This window comes from Mustela putorius, unplaced genomic scaffold (genome assembly GCF_011764305.1).
Source record: "Mustela putorius furo isolate JIRA1106 unplaced genomic scaffold, ASM1176430v1.1 tig00000083_pilon_pilon_pilon, whole genome shotgun sequence".
Classification (NCBI taxonomy): domain Eukaryota; kingdom Metazoa; phylum Chordata; class Mammalia; order Carnivora; family Mustelidae; genus Mustela; species Mustela putorius.
The window spans coordinates 8,867,408-8,891,089 of record NW_025421273.1 but is presented as its reverse complement, the minus strand read 5'-3'; positions in this window follow the sequence as shown (position 1 = coordinate 8,891,089).

The window sequence follows — 23,682 nt, the reverse complement described above, 5'->3', positions numbered from 1 at the left end:
ACTGTTTTCGTGCCTTTTTTGCTTACATACAAACTTTTCCTTTGATGCCAATTAGATTTTTACCTGCAGTAGGAACAATACAGATGTCAGTAAGTGCATGGAAATGATGACAAATAAGAGCAATTGTGAACAAGTTATGCACACCCACGTGGCTGGGAAGGACGGTAAAATGCCACTGGTTCTATGATAAAGGTTGATTTCTACTCTGTTAAAATACAAAAAACGTGGGGTGCCTGGGTGGCTGAGTGAGTTAAAGCCTCTGCCTTCAGCTCAGATCATGATCCCAGGATCCTGGGATCGAGCCCTGCATAGAGCCCCGCATCGAGCCCCACATTAAGCGCTACATCGGGCTCTCTGCTCAGCAGGGAACCTGCTTCCTCCTCTCTCTCTGTCTGCCTCTCTGCCTACTTGTGATCTCTGTCTGTCAAATAAATAAATAAAATCATATATATATATATATCTGTCTTTGAATCTGTGTACATCTACTTTGGTCCAAGTTTTACTCCAACAATGTTTGTGGGATACAACCTGGTTAATTTCAAGGTGCAAGTCAACTAGTTAAAACCAAACCGGGTCCCTTTCACCTTACTTATTATTCCCTCCAGCAACTTTCATGTTACATTTAGGATCTCTCAAGAACAAGTGAGAAATCAATGCAAAACACTAAGTCCGGTGTTCAAAAGAGAGAGAGTCATCCTTCAAAGCAGTCTACATCAACATGCAGGGGATCTCCACTGACAGAGGCTGGCAAGCCTTATTTGGGTAAAATGAAAAACAGAAACAATTGCCTTTGCAAAGGGAGAACTTGTGAATCTACTCTAACCAGCAATTTCAATAAACGTGAGTAAATTCTCCAGAAAGGGTCAGGAATGGTTTCTGAGAACTAATGGAGTGAGACAGGTTGAGAGGCAAATGCCATGTGGAGTTATATCATCCTGATATAGTCACAACATTCAGGAGACATCTCTCATTTTTTTTACTACAAACAATTGTTTCCAGTTCAGCTGCGTACATTTTAGACACAGATCCTATTAGTTTCTGGTTTGTTGCCATAGCTAATTGCCACAAGCTCAGTGGCATAAAACAGCACAAGTATACATCTTCTAATTCTGGAGGTCAGAAGTCTGACACAGATCTCAGTGGGCTAGCATCAGGGGGTCAGCTGGGCTATGTGCCTCCCTAGGTAATTCTGTCTAGGGGAGAATTGACATCCTTGCCTTTCCCGGCTCCTAGAGGTTGTCCACATTCCTGGACTCATAACTTCCTTTCTCCACCTTCAAAACCAATAATGTTGCATCCATCTGTGCCTTTTCCCCCTAGTCAATGGCCCTCTGACTCTTCTTCCATCTCCCTCTTCCACTATAAAAATTTGCCATACAAATATGAGGCAATTGATCTATTAGTAATAATTTGGGTTATGATCATTTAAATGTTCCAATTCCACTACCAGTTCCTTATCACAGAGCTTCAAGATACTAAATGTTAACAAGAATTGGCTAAAGGCCGGTGGGAGAACGTCTCCTGCATTTTCAAAGAATGAACTATTGTATAAGCACAGCATTTCCTTCATAAGTAAAATGTTTTTCAAGAGCCCTAGAACCCAAGGGCTCCCCAGGGTGCCTCATCTTCAGAAGGTCTGATTTTAAATAGACCGTCTTTATTACAGATGTAAATTGCGTGACAATTATGATTGGCCACATCTCCCACTCTGCAGGTGGTGACTTTTTTTTTCCCCCTTTCCATACCTACAATTGTATCAAGAAAGGAAACTTGTTTAAGTGCAAGTATGCACACAGGTGGGCCACGGCCCATGGTCGGTAATTTAAGGGCACACTTTCATTTTCAATGTAATTAGCTGTCTAATTGAGCATCCAAATTTAGCAGTGCATTTGCATGAGCAATTAATTATGATTTAAAAGCAGTCTGCATTAATGGTTTCTTTTCCATTATCTACAAATGTAATTACTGAAGGATGGATTGAGTTTGGAAATCATTTGGGAAAATGTTTTTGCACCACTGGAGCTCAATGCTTTAAGTGGTAACAGTGAAATCAGAATCCCACACCCAGAGGCATAAGGCTGAAAAGGGAGTTATTTGGTGGTGATGGGCTATAAGACAGGACCAGATTGCTGATTTGGGTATATGGTAATCTTTTTCTTGCTTACTGGAATTAACTCAAATTATAGTCACCATATGACTTCGCTCAGTCAGAACGAAGATAAACCCTGAATTTGCAACAGTAGATTTTAGAGGGGAAAAACAAAACAAAACCCTCACATTAAAAAAAAAAAAATCTAAAAGGAGATATCTAGTAATTTTTCATAAATCACAAAAATTAGTATCTAGCTCAGTTTAGGAACATTTGTATGGTTTTCTTGATTAAGGAAAGTAAAATATGACTTCAAAAAAACTAGGATAAAATTCAAATGAGGAGTCAGTAATAATTAATAGAGAACAGACTGAAAACATAGTCATTGGAGAGAATACAAAAATTTTGAATAAGCAGACTGTGTACTTTCCATTGGCTGAACAACTGAAAAACTCTGCTATTGTTTCCTGAGGAAAAACAAGCACGAAGCTAACCTAGAATTTGTATAAATGGAATGCCCATAAGTCTGTGGAAAAAGGAAGCTCAAGAACCATCACAGACTCTGAGTTCTTGTATCACCACCCTAAGGAGCACAAAGACTCTGAAGGATGAAGGGACACTGGGTTGGAGTATCTTTGAAGATAAACACTGGTGTATCTTCACAGGCCTAGTTAGGTTCGAACCTGACCCCCTTACTGGGAAATGCTGAGAGAGAAAGTGGCCATGGAGATACTGGAGGGGCTTCGAAGTCGGCGGGGGGAGGGTGATGCAAAAAGGTCAGGTGTGAAAGAAAAAATCCTCAACCCTTATTTTATTAAAGTTTAATTCTTTTAAAAAATGGTTAAATAAATAAAATTATTTTAAGTTTTATTTAAAATTATGTGCTAAATTATTGAATTAGTAATTTAAGAAATAAATTTTAAACAATTATTCAGAATAAATTGTTTTAATTAAAGCCAAACAGAATAGTATAAAACAGTAAGTAAAAGCCTTTCCTCCCACTCAGAATGCTGGTTCTTCTTCTCAAAGATGACCATAGCATTTTTCATGTATTCATCCAGAAAACAATATATATTATAGCTTGAAACTTTAGGCAAATTTTTATATCACACTACAATCAATCTCTTTTTTGTTCATTACTTTTTCTTCATATTAAAAGAATTTTGATTTCCTTGCATATCAAGACATTCAGCTCTACCTCATTCTTATGGCTGCTTAAAACATAAGGAAACAGATTTTTTTTTAAGATTTTACTTATTTATTTGACAGGGAGAGAAAGAGAAAGAGAGGGAGAGAACACAAGCAGGGCAGAGAGTGGGAAAAGCAGACTCCCCACTGAGCATGGAGCCCAGTGAGGGGCTTGATCCCAGGACCCTGAGATCATGACCTGAGCCAAAGGCAGATGCTTAACTGACCGAGCCACCCAGGTGCCCGCAGAATTGAACAGATTTTTGATGAAATATTTGACTCTTCTCTAATTGATGGACATCTGGGCTTTTCTAGTTTTGTTTTTGTTTGTTTGTTTGTTTGTTTTGTTTTAATTTATTTTTTATTTTCAGCATAACATTATTCATTATTTTTGCACCACACCCAGTGCTCTATGCAATCCGTGCCCTCTATAATACCCACCATCTGGTACCCCGACCTCCCAACCCCCACCCCTTCAAAACCCTCAGATTGTTTTTCAGAGTCCATAGTCTCTCATGGTTTACCTCTCTTTCCAATTTCCCCCAGCTCCCTTCTCCTATCTCCCCATGTCCTCCATGTTATTTGTTATGCTCCACAAATAAGTGAAAACGTATGATAATTGACTCTCTCTGCTTGACTTAATTCTCTCAGCATAATATCTTCCAGTCCCGTCCATGTTGATACAAAAGTTGGGTATTCGTCCTTTCTGATGGAGGCATAATACTCCATAGTGTATATGGACCACATCTTCCTTATCCATTCGTCTGTTGAAGGGCATCTTGGTTCTTTCCACAGTTTGGCGACCGTGGCCATTGCTGCTATAAACATTGGGGTACAGATGGTCCTTCTTTTCACTACATCTGTATCTTTGGGGTAAATACCCAGTGGTGCAATGGCAGGGTTAAAAATAGAACTTCTCTAGTTTTGTTTTTAATTTAAAATAGTGCAAAGTACATTTATGTAATTACCTTGGCATACTTTGGTGTAAGTATATAGAGAACACATTTTTAGAAGTGAAACTGTCATCAAATGACATGTACATACATACACTTTTAAATATTGATAGGTATTGGCAAATGTAGTTTTAAGATAATATTCATTACCACAAATAGTGTCTGAAATACTAATCTCCTCAATGCTTTACCAATTCATCTTCAACATTTTAAGACTTTTCCCAAGCTCATGAAGAAAAAATACTGTGTTTTAATTTGCATTTTCATAATTACAATTGATACTGAATACTTTTTCACATACTTATATTAGAGTTTGGTATCTTTTCTTTATGAATGACTTAATTATAGCCTTTATTTTTCTTCCTCTTCTTTTAAAATCATCTTTTCCCTGTTGGTTTGTTTCTATTCTAAGCCTTAACTTCTTGTCTGTTCTTTATGCTACATATATTTTTCATTTTATTTGTCTGTTGGGTCTTGGTCATGCTGTCTTAAGCTCTGTAGTGCTGAGATATCTCTGACTTTGTCCTGCTCAGTGTACTTTAAAGAATAGGATCATTGGCTTACTTTTGAGGTCTGTTTTGGTTTTTTTCTGTAATAACAGTTTTCTGTGGAAAATGTCTCCACTAAAATGTACCTTACACTCCCAGTCTTGAGCAGACCCTTGTCTGTGATGTCTATTCAGCCTCCGTTATCCTTCATAAAACTAAAAAAAAAAAAAAAAAAAAAAAAAAAAGTTCAGTTTTTTTGGAAGGGCAAACATTCTTATGGCAAAATGACTTCTGGATTCTGTTCACCTTTCTGGAATCCCTGCTTTGCTTTCCCTCCCACTTTGTCCTGCTATTTGCTTACTAGGTTTTGCCAGTTCTTCGATACTTTTCAAGAAGATTCTTAAAATAGTTTATTCAGCACTTTTACTTGTAAGCAGCAAAAAGTTTGTCAGAATAACTTAGTTTTATATTTCCTTAACTTAAAGTACTCTGCTCTTACCTTTATTAATCTTACCATTCATTCTATTTGGGAAAAGGTGGTGATTTTTCTGCTTTTTCGAGCTTTTTGAGACTAAAATGTATTTATTCTCAGGTTTTTGTACCCAGTGAATGTATTTAGAAGTATGATTCTTTCTCTGAGTACATGTTGGGCTGCATCCACTGGATTTGATATGTAGTTAATTTTAAATAGTAATTTAATAACTGAAGTTATTAGCATTTATTTAATAACTAGCAGTTATTAAAAAGGGGTTTATTTTTTAAGGCATCATTTGTCAATTTTTTGGCCCTCCTCCAACTTATTAATTCCTTATTTATGTCATTTTATGCTATCGATCATGAGCTATGTGACGTATGGTTTTTATGAGCTATAAATATCACTCTTTACCTAATACCTGAACAATTTTTATAACTGTTACCTGTATTTAAAATGACTACACATGCTGAAAATTTTCCCTCTTCTGGAGTTGGGATTAAGTTTATGTTTCTTTATATTAGTTTACCCAACAGATATTCATTGACTACTATTATGTGCTAACCTCTATCAGAGACTATGAGGACAGAAGAGTCAACAAAACTGACAAATCGGTGTCCTCAATATAACTGACACTTCAGTGGAGGAATCAACCAATAAATAAATAAAGTTATTTTTAGTGGCAATGCCTATGAAAACAAGATAAAGCATTGTAAGAGAATGGAGAATGGCAAAGGTACTCATTTCAACAGAGTCTCCGGGGAAAGTTTTCTTCAAATCAGACATGGAGAAGAAATTTGTGTGCAGTTAATGATTGACCTTGTGGAGATTTTGAGGAAGAACATTTCAGAAGAAGAAAAAAGTTACTAGAATATGGCTTATCAGTTATGTCATTCAAATCATCCATTCCTTAACATTTTTGGCTGTTCTCAATTTCTAAGAGATATTAAAAGATGTTTTTAAGATGTCTACTATCATCAGACTTTGTAAACTTACATATATTTAAAAAATAGGAATTGGGGTGGCTGGGGGGCTCAGTCAGTTAAGCAACTGTCTTCTGGCTCAGGTCAATGGTCCCAGGGTTCTGGGATCAAGTCCCACTTCAGGCTCCTTGCTCAGCACGGAATCTGCTTTTCTCTCTGCCTGGCACTCCCCCTGCTTATGCTCACTCTCTCTTTGTGCCAAATAAATAAATAAAGTCTATAAAATAAGAACTAATTGAAAATCTAGCTACGAAATATTTACGTGATATTGTACTAGTTCTCAGAGTATTTAAAGAAAATTAAATAAAGAAATTAAAGAAATGGCTTGGGGGGAGCTAAGATTTCTGGTATTAATATAATCCCCTCCAGCATTAAGCTATTTTAATTGAAGTCTAACATTTAGATTCTTGTCTAAGTACCTGAGAATGAAATGGATCAGCCAATAAGGCCAACAGTGTATGTTCCAAGTGATTCTTCCCATTTAAAGGACAGAAAAATGGGAAAACCATACTACTCATACAACAGTGAAGTAGCTATGAAGAGAAAAAGGACTATCCCACAATTCTCAAATAGAAAAGGACAACCAAGGATAACCAGATATATAAGGAAAACAGTGTCATGAAAGAAAAGATAAAGAAAGATCCACACATAATACAGGAAAGATAAGACAACTTAAATCTTCTAATTATTACCCTGAGAGAAATTTGAGGTGATATTGCAACACACACAGAAGTGAAAAATAAAATTGCTAAAATAGAACAGCTGGAAGATACTACATTAGCTGGAAGATAAAGGCAAAGATATCATAGAAAATTAGAAGGAAACTTTAAATACACAACATCTGAGAAAGAACATTAGGGACAGAGACAACATGTTATGCCAATATTCAATTAGTATTCTAGAAGAAAAAACAATAAAAAATGGAGGAAATAATTTTATCAAAGAAGAACAGAAGGATATTTTCTTAAACACATTAATTGAGCCATGTTGTAAGGCCTTATGCTAAATACTAAGGAATTTAGAATTAATTCTATAGAATTAAGGGCAGTAAAGTCTATACCTATAGACTATACTATACATATATAGTGTATATGTATAATGTATACTATATACAGTGTGTGTGTATATATGTATATATATATATACATGTATATGTATATATATATTATGTTACTCACATGCTTAAAACCTTCCTATAGTCTATATATATTATAGACTATACTATGATCTATAGGCACTAGAGAACCAGTGGAAGGTTTTAAGCATGTGAGTAATGTAATCAATATTTTTCTTTTAGGAAATGATTTCCTATCAGCAATGTGGATAATAGGCAAGTTAAGAAAAAGCTTACATTTTACTAAATCTCTTCATCTATATTTTCGTTGTAATTGTAATGAGGGCGAGTTGCTACTATTCCCATTGGACAATTTTGACTGAGGTGCTGTAGACCGTATTTGCCAGATCAGAGACTAAACATCTTTTTTTTTTTTCTTGACATCAACATAACGTTCTTTTTCCTCATGGTTATGTTTTTTGTCCTTTGTTGACATTTCCTATGTATTTGGCACCATTTTGGGCAATAAACTTTAGTCTGCAATTCAAATGGAAAATGTTTCTTTGAATTAGCTAAGGGCATATTATTCAATAACTGAGTGTTATTTAATAAATCTATTTCTCCTATACCTATATAGATGACATTTTTCAGATCCCAGTTTGATGTTGCCATGAACTAATTTCTAGCCAGTGGAATTTGAGGGGAAGTTGTGTGAACCTCTTTTGATCCTAGTGCTTAAAAAACTCACATGATAATGAAAACTCATGTGATAAAGAAAAAGCTGGCATACGTAATTGTGAGAAACCTAAAACTTTTCGACTAAGATCATGTACAAAGCAAGGATGTTCAAAGCAAGGGTGTTCCTTCACCATTCTTTTTCAACATCATACCGGAAGTTCTAGCTAATGCAATAAGAGAGGAAAAGGAGATAAAGGTACACAGATGGGGAAGAAAGAAATAAAACTCTCCTTATTTGCAGATGACATGATTATCTACAGATAAAATCTGAAAGAATTAACAAAAACTCCTGGGTCTAATAAACAAGTAGAATAAGGTTGCAGGACACAAGGTCAATATATAAAATATATAAATAAACAAAATATAAAATACACAAAAGTGAATTGCTTTCATATACACCAGCAATGAACAACCAGAATTTGACATTAAAAACAAAATGCATTTTACATTAGCACCCCAAGAATGAAATACTGAGGCATAAATCTAACAACATATGGACAAGATATTTATAAGAAAAACTATAAAACTCTGATGAATGATGTCAAAGAACTAAATAAATGGAGATATTCTATGTCCCTGGGTACAAAGACTCAGTATTGTCAAGATGACAGTTTTTCCCAACTTGATCTATAAATTCACTGGAATTCCAATCAAAATGGAAATGAATTATTTTGTGAATATTGACAAAGCAATTCTAAAGTTTATATGGGATGTTGAAAGGCCCAGGGTAGCCAACACAGCATTAAAGATTGAAGTTGGAGAACTAACTCTACCTGACTTCAAGATTTATTTTAAAGCTACAGTAGTCAAGACAGTATGTTATTGGCAAAAGAAAAAAAAAATAGATCAGTGGAACAGAATAGAGAGCTCAGAAATACCCACATGAAAATAGTCAGCTGATCTTTGGCAAAGGAACAAAGACAATACAGTGGAGTAAAGATAATCTTTTCAGCAAATGGTGCTGGCACATGCCAAAAAGATGAATCTAGACACAGAACTTACATAGAAGGTGAAAACACCTGTCACAAAATGAACTCAAAATGGGTCATAGACCTAGATATAAAATGCATAAAATACACAATTGTAAAATTCCTAGAAGATAACATAGAGGAAAACCTAGATGATCTTGGGTGTGGTGATGACTTACTGGATACAACACCAAAGGCACAATCCATGAAAGAAATAATTGAATAATCTGGAACTTTGTTAAAATTTAAGACTTCTGCTCTGAAAAAGACAATGTCAAAAGAATGAGAAGACAAGTCACAGACTAGGGGAAAATATTTTCAAAAAAGATACATCTCATAAAGGTTCTTATCCAAAATACTGAAAGAACTCTTAAAACCCCACTATTGCTTGGTGGTGGGTATTATGGAGGGCATATATTACTTGGAGCACTGGGTGTGGTGCATAAACAATGAATTTTGGAACACTGAAAATAAAATTAAATTAAAATTTTTAAAAAGCCCACTATTGATAATATTGATAATATTTAGAACAACATTGTCTACAATAGCCAAATTATAAAAGTAGTCCAAGTATCCATCAACAGATGAATGGATAAAGAAAATGTGCTCTAGATAGATGGATAGATAGATAGATGGATGGATAGATAGATAATAGGTAGATACATATAAACACACAAAATGGAATATTATTCAGCCATGAAAGGATAGAATTTTGCCATTTGCAATGACATAGAGGGAGCTAGGGAGTAGAATGTTAAGTAGAATGTAGAATGTTAAGCAAAATAAATCAGTCAAAGGAAGATGAATATCATACGATTTCACTCATATCAGGGATTTAAAAAAAAAAAAAAGAACGAAGTGGGGAAAAAAGGGAAAGAGGCAAACCAAGAAACAGCCTCTTAGCTATAGAGAACAAACTGATGGTTATCAGAGGGGAGGTGGGTAGAGGGATGAGGAAATAGTTGATGGGGATTAAAGAGTGCGCTTACCATGATGAGCCCTGAGTAAGGCATAGAAGTGTTGAATCACTATATTGCACCCCTGAAACTCATATAACAGCTGTTATGTCAATTATACTGGAATTAGAACAAAAACTTAATAGAAAAAGCATCAGCAGTTGAAATCAAACAAGCTGGTTAAAAATTAGCCAGACCTTAACAGACACCTGGCCAAAGAAGACATACAAATAACAAATGGCATATGAAAAGATGTTCCGCATCATATGTCATCAGGGAAATTCAAACGAAAACAACACTATGTAGCACTACACATCTTTTAGGGTGGCCAAAATTTGAAACACTGACACCACCAAATGTTGGCCAAGACATGGGACAACGGGAACACTTATTCTTTGATGGTGGAAATGCAAAATGGCTCAGCCACTTCGGAAGATAGTTTGTTAGTTTCTTACAATACTGTATATGCCTTTACCATATAATCTAGAATTTGTTCTCCTTGGTGCTCCTACCCAAGGAGTTGAAATTTATGTCTGTAGAAAAACCTGCACATGTTTATTGTAGCTTGATTCATAATTATCCAAACTTGGAAGCAACCAAGATGTTCTTCAATAGGTGAGGTGATAACTAAACAGCTATACCCAGACAATGGAATATTATTCATCAAGCAAAGAAAAAAAGATATGGGCTATTAAGCCATGAAAAGACACAGAGGAAACTTAAATGCATATCATTAAGTGAAAGAAGCCCATCTGAAAAGGTTACACGCTTTATAATTTTAACTACGTACCATCTGGAAAAGGATAATTGTTTGACAGGGACTAGGGTGCATGGAGGTATGAATACCCCAGACAATTTTAAGGGCAATGAAAATACTATGTATGTTTTTATATACACTAATACTGTGAAATACAGTGTATCACTGTGGTTATACATACTTGTCATTATACTTTTGTGCAAACCCATGGAATCGTAAACTAGGTATATGAGGGATTTATAAAGTGTTGATGTAGGTTCATCAGGTGTAACAAATGTACTGCTCTGGTGAGACATGTTGATAATGGTGGTGGGTTATGCATGTGTGGAGGGAGAAGATGTAAGGGAAATCGTTATATTTTCCTTTCAGTTTTGCTGTGACCATAATACTTCTCTAAAAAAAAAATATTTAAAAAGAAAGAAAGAGAGGAAGAAAGGAAGGAACGAGGAAAGAAGGAAAAAAGGAAGGAAGGAAAGAAACTATCAAGTTAGAACAGAGAGCTGATCCTGACGCTTGGAATCTTTTTGCCGTAGGAACTTTTGCTTTTGACAGCTTCTTGTGTCTAGAACAAGTAACAACAAACTCTTTATGTAAAGTGCTGGCAGTAAATATTTCAAGTTTTGAAAGCATCATGTAGTCTGTTGCATACTCTGAGTGTGTGTGTGTGTGTGTGTGTGTGTTTACAGCTCTTTTAAAAATGTAACAACCTTTTGGAAATAGCAGTGATGATTGCAAAACATTGTGAGTATAATTAATGCCCGTGAATTGCACACTTAAAAATGGTTAATAAAAACTAGACCAGGCACCTGGGTGGCTCAGGGGGTTAAGCCTCTGCCTTTGGCTCAGGTCATGGTCTCGGGGTCTTGGGATCGAGCCTCACATCGGGCTCTCCACTCGGCAGGGAGCCTGCGTCCCCCTCTCTCTCTGCCTGCCTCTCTGCCTGCTTGTGATCTCTGTCAAATAAATAAATAAAATATTTTAAAAAATAAAATAAAATAAAAACTAGACCAACTTAAAAAGAAAAAAAAAGCAACACCTTTCATGCTCTTTCTCCCTCTGCTATCTTGGAGCAGCTAACAGACGTTAAGTGTGGAAGATGGTAGAGCAAGAAGATGAAGAAGCTTGACTGAATCATCATTAGGAGAACCACCCAACAATTAGGACTAGTTATTACAGATTTGACATAAGAAATAATTCTTTATCATTTGGGGGAAAATTATAATTATAATCTTAATACATATAATTATATGGTATAACTATAATTACAAATGTTATGATTTTTCATACACATATGATTTTTCATACATATATGTATATATACACATACATACATACACACACACACATACACATAATTGGCAGCTATATAAAAAAATCTCAGGAAATCTCAAATACATATGCCAAAATATCTAGTCTTTCCATTACCAAACAAGTGCCTAACTAAAAAAAGGCCTGGTTTCCAACGTTGATTTTTATATCTTTTTTTTTTTTAAACCTGAGATGAGTTATTTAGCCTATCTGAGCATCATGTTTTCAAGATTATAATGCCTATTTCTTAATGCTATTTAAGGATTATAGAAAAAGGTCCCTTTTAGCAGTGCCTGGCATAGAATAGGTCTTCGATGTATGTTCCTTCCCTCTTACAGCTTTGGATATTGCTATAAAATCAGCCAAGACCAAAAACACCACAGTGAAAAAGGAACAAAAACATTTCTTCATTCATGATGACCTGGTGTGGTTTGATATGGAATCAATGCCTCCAGTGTTTTTCCAAAATTTGTAGTGAATCACAAATCACAAATCTATCTCTATTAGTTCTTTGTAGTTCACCATTTTAGCTAAATTAGGTTATAACTTTAATTTTCTAAAATAAATGAAGTGTAAACCTACAAATGGAAAAAAATCCATATCTTAATAAAGTATATTTCATTTGGATGTTCTTTCATTTCCTATTTATTCTCCAGGGCCTCTTAGAGCACAGCCAAATTGGAATCCTTAATTGTAAGTAGCCATTTGGAATTGCTTAATCAATGGTGACTTAAAACTGAATGCACAGACAAACTTTATTATCATAGCTACTCTCCAAATGAATTCCTAAGTATATATGTCTTGGTGTATCACGTAATTTTCCTCTGATTTCTCCAGATAATGTCAATTAGACTGATTAGAAGTAGATCTAAGTACCTAAACTATACATACACCTTTTCTTATAAGGAGTAGAGATTTTTTATTTCTAACAAAATATTTACCCTAGAAGTGTCTAAGCTCTCAAAAACTCTTGAAAGCTTGGAATGAGGACCCAGAAGGGTATAAATGGGCCAATACTATGTGCTATGATTCTAAATAATCATATGTATTTTTAAAAGGCCTTTAATGTTTTTATAAGAAGAGATCTAGAGGATGTTCTAATCAAGCAAGAGTGAAGAAAAATATTTGGATAGTTTGATAACAGTCTCTATCTTCTCTATCTTTCTATCTCTATCTCTTGGTTTGTTGCCTTTAAATAGAGTTATCTGGCAGGTGTTGAAAAGTGAGTTAGTGCTTCTGGGTATGTTTAACAGAGTAAGAGAGTATACTGTGTCTTTCTACTCACTAATGTTTTCTGTTATACAAATAAAAGTCTTTGATACTACTTATAGTAGGTCAAACATAATTGCTAGGGTGTGTTTATTTATAATAAGGGAGATTATTTAATTTCTGTCCCCAGGCTTAAGAAAAACCACACTCCTTGAATATTTTAGTTTATATTGAAAACAATTTTTTTAAAGATTTATTTATTTATATTTATGAGACAGTAATCATGGAAGGGGGGAATGCAGAGGGAGAGAAAGAAAGAATCCCAAGCAGACTCTGTGCTCAGCCTGGAGCCCAGTATGGGGCTCAATCTCATGATCCTTACATCACAGCCTGAGCTAAAACCAAGACTCAGAGGCTTAACAGACTGTGCCACCTAGGTGCCCCTACTTAAAACATTTTTAAGACATTCGTATCTTGCATTCTTTTTTGATTGTTGAAACTTGTTGGAAATTTTCCAGGTTTTGTGGCTCTTGCTCAAGAGTATTAGTTCAATGCCATTCCATTGTCTGTCCAAGACGTGTTTTTGCAAAGCCTTTCAGCATGGTGGTTAAGCAGTATGAGGGGAGGTGTATGGTGGGAGCAAAAAGCAAGCAAACAAGAAAGGGAGAGAGAAATGGAGAGAGGAAGGAAGGAAAGAAAGGCTGCAGAGAGGAAAGGAGACACAGGAAAAATCAGGGACTTCCTATTATGCCTGTTTTAGTCCTTTTAAACAGTACAGAGAAGGAACATTTTTCATACTATATGCTCTCCTAATTTATACCTTCCCTTGCTTTGTTTTGTTTTGTTTTTTTAATCCACAGCAAGAAACAGAAAAAGGTCTTTACCATGTAATACATCTACATTTCTGCAGTATTAAAAACCACGATTACTTTTCTAGCTACATTGGCACAGTTTCCTATTTTATCCTTCCCACAGACTAGTCACCGTACAGCTTATTCCTAAAGTCTCTTTTCTATCTTGTACTTAAAATTATTGCAATAGTTTGAATAATATGCTCACTTTTACACATTCAGCTGTTTCCTTGAGAACATTATTGCTTGTGCCTTGAAACATTTATAATCTCCTTTTTGACCTAGACTATTTTCTTCAAGACTTTGGAATTACGAAATCTCAGAAATATTAGAGCATGACTTTAAAATATGTACTTAAATAAAAGATACATTTTTAAATAGAAAATATTACTTTCTCTATTCAGAGTAGTAATTGTGAAATCTGCATTGATAGTCTTAGAGTGTTATAAAAGTCCTTTGAAACTTTCAGCAATGATTGGGCTACCTCCATTTGGAAGTCAAAAACAATTTTTTTTTAAGATTTTATTTATTTATTTATTTATTTGACAGAGAGAGATCACAAGTAGGCAGAGAGGCAGACAGAGAGAGAGAGGAGGAAGTAGGCTCCCCATTAAGGAGAGAGCCCGATGCGGGGCTCGATCCCATGACCTGAGCCGAAGGTAGAGGCTTTAACCATCTGAGCCACCCAGGCGCCCCCTCAAAACCAATCTTTAACATGGCTTCTTTTTCATACAAAAATAACTTCCATTGTTTTGTGGGGGCTCAAACACACAAGTACTATCTATTGTCTTAGAAATGGTGATTAGTATATTGTCTCTCTTAATTTCAATCTCCTTCCCAGAAAAATATGACTTACACACATGGGACTGAATAATTATGAATATTAATTTTCTTCTTGGGATTCACAGGTTATTGGGATTTTCTATACCTTTAAAAAACAAAAATCTCTGAAAGAATGTGCTTTGGCAATGTTTAAGCTTCCTATACTAACGGAGATGCACAGGTCCTTATTAAAGATTGGCTTGTGGGTAATTTATACATTTTTAAGACATTAATTTTGATATAAGTCATTTTACTCTGCACTCTAGAGCCAACATGTATGACTGTCAAGCAGATGGACTTGGTACTTTGCTTAAGTCCACTAACTATTCAATTAACTTTGCTCCCCTGGTGGTTAACGGGCACAAAAAGACTGCAAAATCATTTCACTCCCTCAAAGTCATTCAAAAGAGACTGACAGTTTATATACGCTACTTCAAGAAGATGCCTTGGCAATTACCTATCTGAAATGGAGACAGAAACAAGCTTTTGGTGATTGGATAGTAAGCCTCAGATGCATATAAGAAAACTATTTTTAGGTCAGCAAGATGCATCAGACCCAGGCCATAAAAGCCCATTATCTTTAGGGTTTTCTTTCCTTCCATTGTTTTTAGTTTGAACTTCTGGTGCTACCACCCATTGAATTCCCATTAATGGAACTATCAAGGGATGGCATGGGTGACCTGAGAAACGCAGGTAGTTTGTGTAGAATGAGAGGGATAGACCTTTGGGGAAAGTAAAACTGTCTGCTGTCCTTCAGGTCCTAAATGATAATTAAATGGAATGTTGTGACTATTTCAACTTTAGCCAACATTTCCATACTCTAACTTAGAACTGCACATTCTTTCTATGTAACTATGTTCCTGAGACTCAATTGTTTGGAATTCTATTATTTTGAGTTATGATCCTGAACAGCAAAGAAAGGAATTCGAATTTTCTATTTCACTAGAGGGCCCTGGTTATATGACTACTGACATGAAAATAAACTACTCCTCAATACTTTAGAACTAGAACATAGTAAATAATACCCTCGATGTAGTTTATGTCTAGTCCTTCAAAGTTAGACTATTTCTACTAGAAGCCTTCAAGTTTTATCTTGATTTTAGTAAGAAGTGAAGTTTTTAAACAAATTTTAGGAAATTTAGACAAAGAAATTTTTAGACAATTACCTTGGAAATATTTTCAAGGCCTCAGAAATCTGCCATCTGTATCAAGCAGCAGTAGAAGACCATAGTGGTCTCTTACCACTCTGGAAGGAAAGAAAGAGGGAAGGAAGGAAGGAAGGAAGGGAGAGCAAAGCAGCTCCATTCTCTGACCTATAGGATTAATATTGAAGTTGCATACATTCATAGAGAATAAGTTTCCATGAATTTACATCTGGAAAGGCAAAGCATTCTTTCTCCTCTCTGCACTTTTCCAAGTGGGAACAACTAACCTCATTGTGTAGCTGCTCCAATCCAATTCCATGAATAGGATGCCAACAGTTCAACTGGTTCTAAGACAAAGAGAGAACTTCTGAAATTTGAGAATCACCTCAGTTTCAAAGCACTTGCTCTCTGTTCTTGAACTCCTGATCCCCATTCAAGTACACTCTCAGTTGACTAAACCCGATGGCCTTACCCCCATCAAGTTACTCAAAAGTTTCAGATGGGAAGTGAAGCCTCGTATTAAGCAGAGCAGCTCACCTGAGCTTCTTGGGCCAAAGAGGAATTGAGTTGATTGGAAATTTGGGGGAAATAAATACTGCCCCTCCAAATTTCCATTATACTTGAAAGTTAACAGCCTAAAACTGTTGAACATTTCAAGCTGTTTGCTGAGTCTGGAAGCTTTGTGATTCAGATTAATCCCGTGGTGACTGCTTCCACCCCCATTGTTTTCTTTATTAGGAAGCAAAGATTCCCATATGTTTCCGTGTAAGACAGAATGACTCAGGCGTTTTATATTTAATGCACCCTTGGATAGCTGCTTTCGATTTTATATGCTGGTACGCGAGCATAGCAATCAACTGTGACACCGTCTGTTGGTAAAATGTAGAGAATGGCCCTGGAGACAAGAGTTTTACGTTCTGGCTGGAAATATGCAGAAATCTGAATCTGTTCAATGCTATTATTTGCCAGTATCTCTCAGATGGACTTTTGGTTCCAGCATTAAATCTAATCCAATGGTGGAAGTGATGGGATTTGTCTTGATCGATGCAGAGATGAGATGCAAGTTGCTTATCCCCTAATACTTCTCAGCAGCCAGCAACATGTTTACAAGAACTTCTGGGCACCTCCGAAAGAGAGAACAATATGAGATAACTTCCATTTTTCTCAAGATGAGGCTGGCCCACATTACCTACAACCACGTTCTTCCTTCTGAGGCAAAGAAAGGGGAACTTTGAGATGTGTAGTTTGTGCAAGCCTCCAAAGATCAGTGCAGAAAGTCCCAAGGAGAAAAAAACATAGTTCCCCATATCCATTTTCATAAATGAGGTGGGATTTTTTTTTTTTTCGCCATCAGTGAGTTTTAGTACCATTCCCCCAGTCAGAAGTGATTCTCCACTCCGTACTTTCTGAGAATCATTCTCGAATCACATCTTTACAAATGCATGGTTCCCAAATCCTATAGACTCTACCCTCGAAATATTTCTTAATTCTGTATCTTCCTCTGCTGATTTCTTAGTGGAATCCCAGTAGCTCTTCCTGAATTATCTTAATGGATTCATAATGAATCACCACCACCCAGTGTCCCCTCTCCCTCATCCATTATTTATAAAACCATTATCAAAGCTGGTGTCAAAGTAAAAAACTGCCCTAGACAAAGTTAACAGGAAAGGAAGACTTTATTCAAGACTATTTCAAGAAGGAAGAAAGCATAAACTCAACTCTGCTAAAACAGCAGGCTGGAGATTTTTGAAGAACTGGGATGAGAGGAAGTATCTGTCACCTTGTCACCTGTTTTTGCCAATTGCCCTCACCCCCCAGTGAGTAAACTTTCTCCTATCTTCATGATAGGAGGTGGTTTTACAACTGAACTCTGAACAAGTAGCCCATGGAAGTTAGGCTCCTACCTCCCACAGAGACAAGGAGATAGGGGAGCAATCTTCCTTGATGATTACATCTCAAAGGGATGGCTCCCAGGTCCTTGAGAAAGACATTCTCTGGATTGTAAAACTGGCAAGAGGCTTTTAAGGAGATTTGCATATATTTCAAGGGGACAGAGAAAGAAACGGCAATTACAGGTTTTTCTAAAGTAAATTCTCTAAGAAAAGGGAGGTCTGGGGCCTATCCACAGAAAGAAACCCATCTAAAGTTTAGCCAGGCTCAAGGGAACTTTAAGTCTATCTTGGACCCTGGCAGTAGAGAGATGTTTCTAGAATATTAATGTGGACACAACAGCCCCCTGCTTAAGAGTCTTTGTTTCTTGTTTTCATATAGAATAAAACTGAAACACCTAACTTGTCTTGTAAGACCCTTGTCATCATCTGACACCCTACCTACCTTTCTGTGCCTCTTGGCTTCAGACATTGGAGTCTTTGCAAATCTCTAAATACACACACACACACACATATATATGTATATATATATATATATATATATATATAGCAATACCTTTCTTGGCTCTCTGCCTTCACGCCATCAGATATGCTGTTCTTTCTATTAGAGATCACTTCCCTTGTCTTATTTGCCTACCAAAGTCAAATTCTTTCTTTGTTACTGTCTCTACGAAGCTATCCAGATGAAGTTATTTACTCCTTTACCGACCACATAGCAACTTCTACATAATTCTAGCATGGACTTATAAAGTCATATTATCATGGGGTGTTTCTGAGTCTCCTGAGGGTTGGAGCAGCTGTAGGTAGTGTATATTTTTTATCTTATTTCCCTAGTTCCCACTATAGTGTCAATTACCTTGGAAATACTTATTTAATATTTTCAACTAAATTAAAGATGTAGTTCTTAGAAATAACCCCAGGACCCACAAAGGGAGCTCTTAAATGCTCTCAATGGTAGCAAATTATCATCTTTGAAGGGTTTTATTTTAAAAAATAATAATGAAGTGTAATTTGGAATTATATTTGGATAAAGAATATAGTTAAGACTGTTTTTAAAAATCCACAGTAAGTATTTTGTCACATGTTTTTTTCAAGGTGTGTCTGTGGTTTTTTTTTTTAAATGCAAGCCAGTGTTTACCAGATTTTCTTTTCTTCTTAATGTGATTTTTTAAATTAGCACTCAAAGTTTTTAAGCAAAAAACATACAGTTTTAAATGGAAACGTAGATCCAAGGACTGGCAAGGACAATGCTGACTTAGATAAATGACATTGATATGTCTGTTAACAAATTAGTCTCAGCACTCTATTGGTGTTTGCAAAGAACCCTGGGTAGGGGTATGTCCTCTGAGAGTTCTCAGTAAACATATGTTGAATAAATATTCTGGAATATTCCATTGTTTAAGCCATCACAGCAAAATAGAATTTAAGTGCTCTGGTTTAAAAAGTGTAACACATTTGCAGCACTGTGAAATCATGCTTCATGAGATAATGAATGCATTAGTCAGGCTTCTTGTAATGCTCAGACACTTTCCCACTGGACAGCTGCCTTACACCTGCTTGTGAATGAACTTCACTCACTAAGTGGGCTTAGTTCAATTTAAAGTTGGTTCATATCTGTTAACATGAATTATTTAAATCCCCAAAGTCTCTGGGGGTGGAAAAGACATTCTTTAAAGTTCTTTAAAAGGTAACTCAAATCTGGCTACATTAACTCCATAGAGGGGAAAATGTATCAGGTCGTGTCTATTTAACAAAATATAAGATTGGAAGACTTAAAAAAATTGTTGTTGTTGAATATAATTAATATACAGAGAAATATAGAAATCTTAAGCGTACATGTCAGATTTTGACAAATACATAAATTACTATAATCCACGCATCTAACAAGGCACAGAATATTTTTATCACCACAGAAGTTCCTGTCATGACCTTTCTCAGTTGAACCCCACCTGAAACAAATACCGTCGATTTATTTTGCCTGTCCTAGAAGCTTCTATAACTAGATTTTGTAATAAATACTGTGCTGGGTCTCTGTTCTTTCATTTTATCATAATGGTTTTGGTGAATTTTATAAGGATGAATCTCTAGATTTACCCATATTGTTTCTTGTTCCAACAATTTGTTCTTTTTTATTACTGAGTAGTATTTAATGTCTATACCAAGCCCTGTTGAATTATTCTCATATTGGTAGACAAATTGTTTGCTTTCAGTTGGAGCTATTATGAATAAAAATTCTGTAAAAATTATTGTATTTAAGAGTACAATCACTGAATTGTTTGAAAAGTATATTCTAGGCTTCATAAGAAACTGCCAAACCATTTTTCAAAGCTGTTATGCTACTTAACACAGAGAGATAAACAAGAGTTCTAGTTTCTCCATATCCCTTCTAACATTCGGTGTGATCGATCTTTTCCAGAGTCACCGTTCGAGTTGGTAGGTAGAAGAGTCTCATTGTGGTTTTAAATTGTGTTTCTCAGTGACTAATGGTATTGAGTAACTTTTCACATGCTTATTAGCCATTTGTGTATCTTCTCTAGTGAAGTATCTGTCAAATGTTTTACACATTGGATTTTGTGTCTTTTTATTCTAAAGTTGTAAAAGTTCTTTATCTATTCTGGGGAAAAATACTTGATCAGATATTTGCGTTGAGAATATTTTCTGCAGGGATGCCTGGGTGGCCCAGATGGCTAAGTGTCCGATTCTTAATCTCAGCTCAGGTAAGAATACTTTTCCCAATCTGCGACTTGCTTGTTTATTTTCTTAATGATCAGCTTTCATGAGCATAGGTTTTATTTTTGATGACATGAAGCTTATTGATAGTTTTCTTTTGTGGCTAATACTTAGTGAATCTGCTCTAAGAAAGCTTTGCTTAAATCGAAGTAGTGGAGGTCCTCTTATGTTATCCTCTAGAAATTTTATCGTTTTAGCTTTAGGTCTAAGTGTATAATTCATCACAAGTTATTTTTCCTTTACGATGTGAGATGCTTTTTTCTTCTACATGGATATCCGGTTCCTCAAGCACCATGCTGAAAAATTTCAATTTCTGCATTGAATTGCTCCAGTCTCTTTGTCTGAAACCATTTGACTTACAAGCAAGTCTGTTTCCAACCTCACTGTGGAAGAAACCACTGTTCACTCTCCACGGTCAGACCTGGGATGCTGGGGCTCCCCTCAGATTCCTCCTTCAACATCGTGCCTTTCACAGGGTGGTTTCAAAACCTCAGCCCTTGGGTCTCCCTCCAGTGGCTGACTGCCATTCCTTAGCACTTGGTGTAGTTTGGAGTTCCTGTGAAGTTTCCTCTCCCTGCCATAGTTAGGGAGGCTCCCTATATGTGTACCTCAGAAGGGTCTTTTTCAGCTGTCCCGCCCTACCCCTGAAAAAGACTGCTACCATATCATATCCAGGAGTGTGAGAGAGTTTCTCTTTGATCTTTTGCTTTGTCCTCAGACAACAGCAGGCTGGGGCGCTTGTGTCACAGAAGGGCCTCTCCATTCACCTGTCTTGTCACCAATGTCTTGCTGAGCATCCAGTAAAGGCCTGTGTTAAGGGGTTAGGAGGGTAGTTTGGAGTCACCCATGTATAGGACCCTAGAGGTCTCCAAATTCCTACACCCACCTATACTCAACATTTAAAAATCCACGTAATTTCATCTGTTTTCTTCATACCATTTTTATGACAGTTTTCTCTTCTACTCTGCTGAAGATGAAAATATCCATGGATTCCAACTCCCCTCAGAGAACTTGGCTTGTCTCATATTTTAATTGATTATGTTCCCTTCAGACCTTAGGTCTTTGATGGTTTAAAAAAAGAAAGTTCTTTTGTTTGTTCGTTTGTTTGGGGTTTTTGGCTTTTGGTTTTGGTTTTTTTAGGATTACAGCTTATTCTCATTTTATTAGTGATCAATTTCATCAAAATTAAAAATATGACACAGGGATAGACTTCTCCATTGATAGTTTTTTAATACCAGAGGGAATGTCATCTGCACTTAGCTTTCCAAAACACTTAACATAATTTTGCTTAAAAATTGTTGAAAGTTTAGTCGTTCTTGCACCCACTAAACCAGCAACTTCTTTAACTTATGTAGAGGTCTTTCAGCAGTTTTGTAAAATACTTATATAATACTGAGGTTTTATTTTAGATATTTATTTATTTATTTATTTATTTGACAGGAAGAAAGAGAGAGCATGCACACAAGCAGGGGGCGCAACAGAGGGAGAGGGAGAGACAGACTTTCCGCTGAGCAGGGAGCCCAATGTGGGGACCTTATCCTAGGATCCTGAGATCATGACCTGAGCCAAAGGCAGATGCTTAACCAACTGAGCCACCCAGACACCCTGAGGTTTTGTTTTAACTGTGAGATCACTTTTTCCTCCCAAAGGCCTCAAAATGTTAACATTCTATGACAAATATAAGAACCAGTGTGACGTTTGAGCTATACTGACATCATTCCCCTGTTACCAACATTATTTGAGCGAATTCTCTTTAAAAACAACCAACCAAAACATGTTCTTTAGCAAAACAGATCACACTAGTGGCTCAACAATGAATAGTGTCTACATATTCATAATAATTAAGCACTTACTATTAATTGAAGCAAAGATGTTGGTATTGCTGTATTGGTATGAGGGGAAGCATACAGTGGGACTAGGGGAAAATGAGAGTGAAAGAATCCTGGGGTGCCTGGGTGGCTCAGTGGGTTAAGCCTCTGCCTTCAGCTCAGGTCATGATCTCGACATCCTGGGATGGAGCCCCGCATCAGGCTCCCTGCTCAGTGGGGAGCCTACATTCCACACCCTCCCCTCTGCCTGCCTCTCCGCAGACTTGTGTTCTCTCTCTCTGTCAAATAAATAAATAAAATAAAATAAAAAAATAAGAATCCCATCTGCCAAAGAAAAGAGTCACTAGATAATATGTAGAGTTATAATTTCTATTCTACGGCACCTGGGTGGCTCAGTGGGTTAAGCCTCTGCCTTCGGCTCAGGTCATGATCCCAGGGTCCTGGGGTCGAGCCCCACATCAGGCTTCCTGCTCAGTGGGGAGTCTGCTTCTCTCTCTCTCTCTCTCTGTCTGCCTCTCTGCCTACTTGTGACCTCTCTCTCTCTCTGTCAAATAAATAAATAAAATCTTTCAAAATAATTTATATTCTATTTAGATATAAAGTATAAGCTTAACATTTAGAAATCTGAGGGCACATGCTGCGAGGAGCACTGGGTATTATACTGAACTATTGAATCATTGAACACTTGCATCAAGGACTAATTATGTACTACACAGTGGCTAACTGAACACATACAAAAAAAGAAAAGAAATACAAGGAGATACACGGAGGTGTTACAGTTATTGACAGCGGATGCGACCTGAGCAAGACTCAGGCATGAGGCATGGGACAGCTTTTGCTGGCTCGTGGAAAAATATGTCCGTAAATTATTTTTGTTAGAGAGAGAAGCCAAATTTAATAGAGCAGAACCTTCAGACATAGGTCTTGAAAACAGATTGGTACAAAGTTACCTTTTCTCCCTGATACATTTTGTACCAAAACATAATTTATCAAGTTTGAATATTAATGAAATTTTGGTACTTTTCTTTTTAAGTAAGGAGAAAAAAAAACTACATGTCGGAAAATCAATTTCCTGAGCAGGCTGAAATGTACTTAATTTTGTAATACCAACTCCCAAGTACAGATAATCACAAATAACATTATCACCACAAACAAATGATCCTCTCTTTTGAATATTTTTGTGAGGTAACAGCACATGAAGGGCAACCCTGGAGGGGAAAATAAGTCATGATGTTAGCTGGAAAGGCACCCAA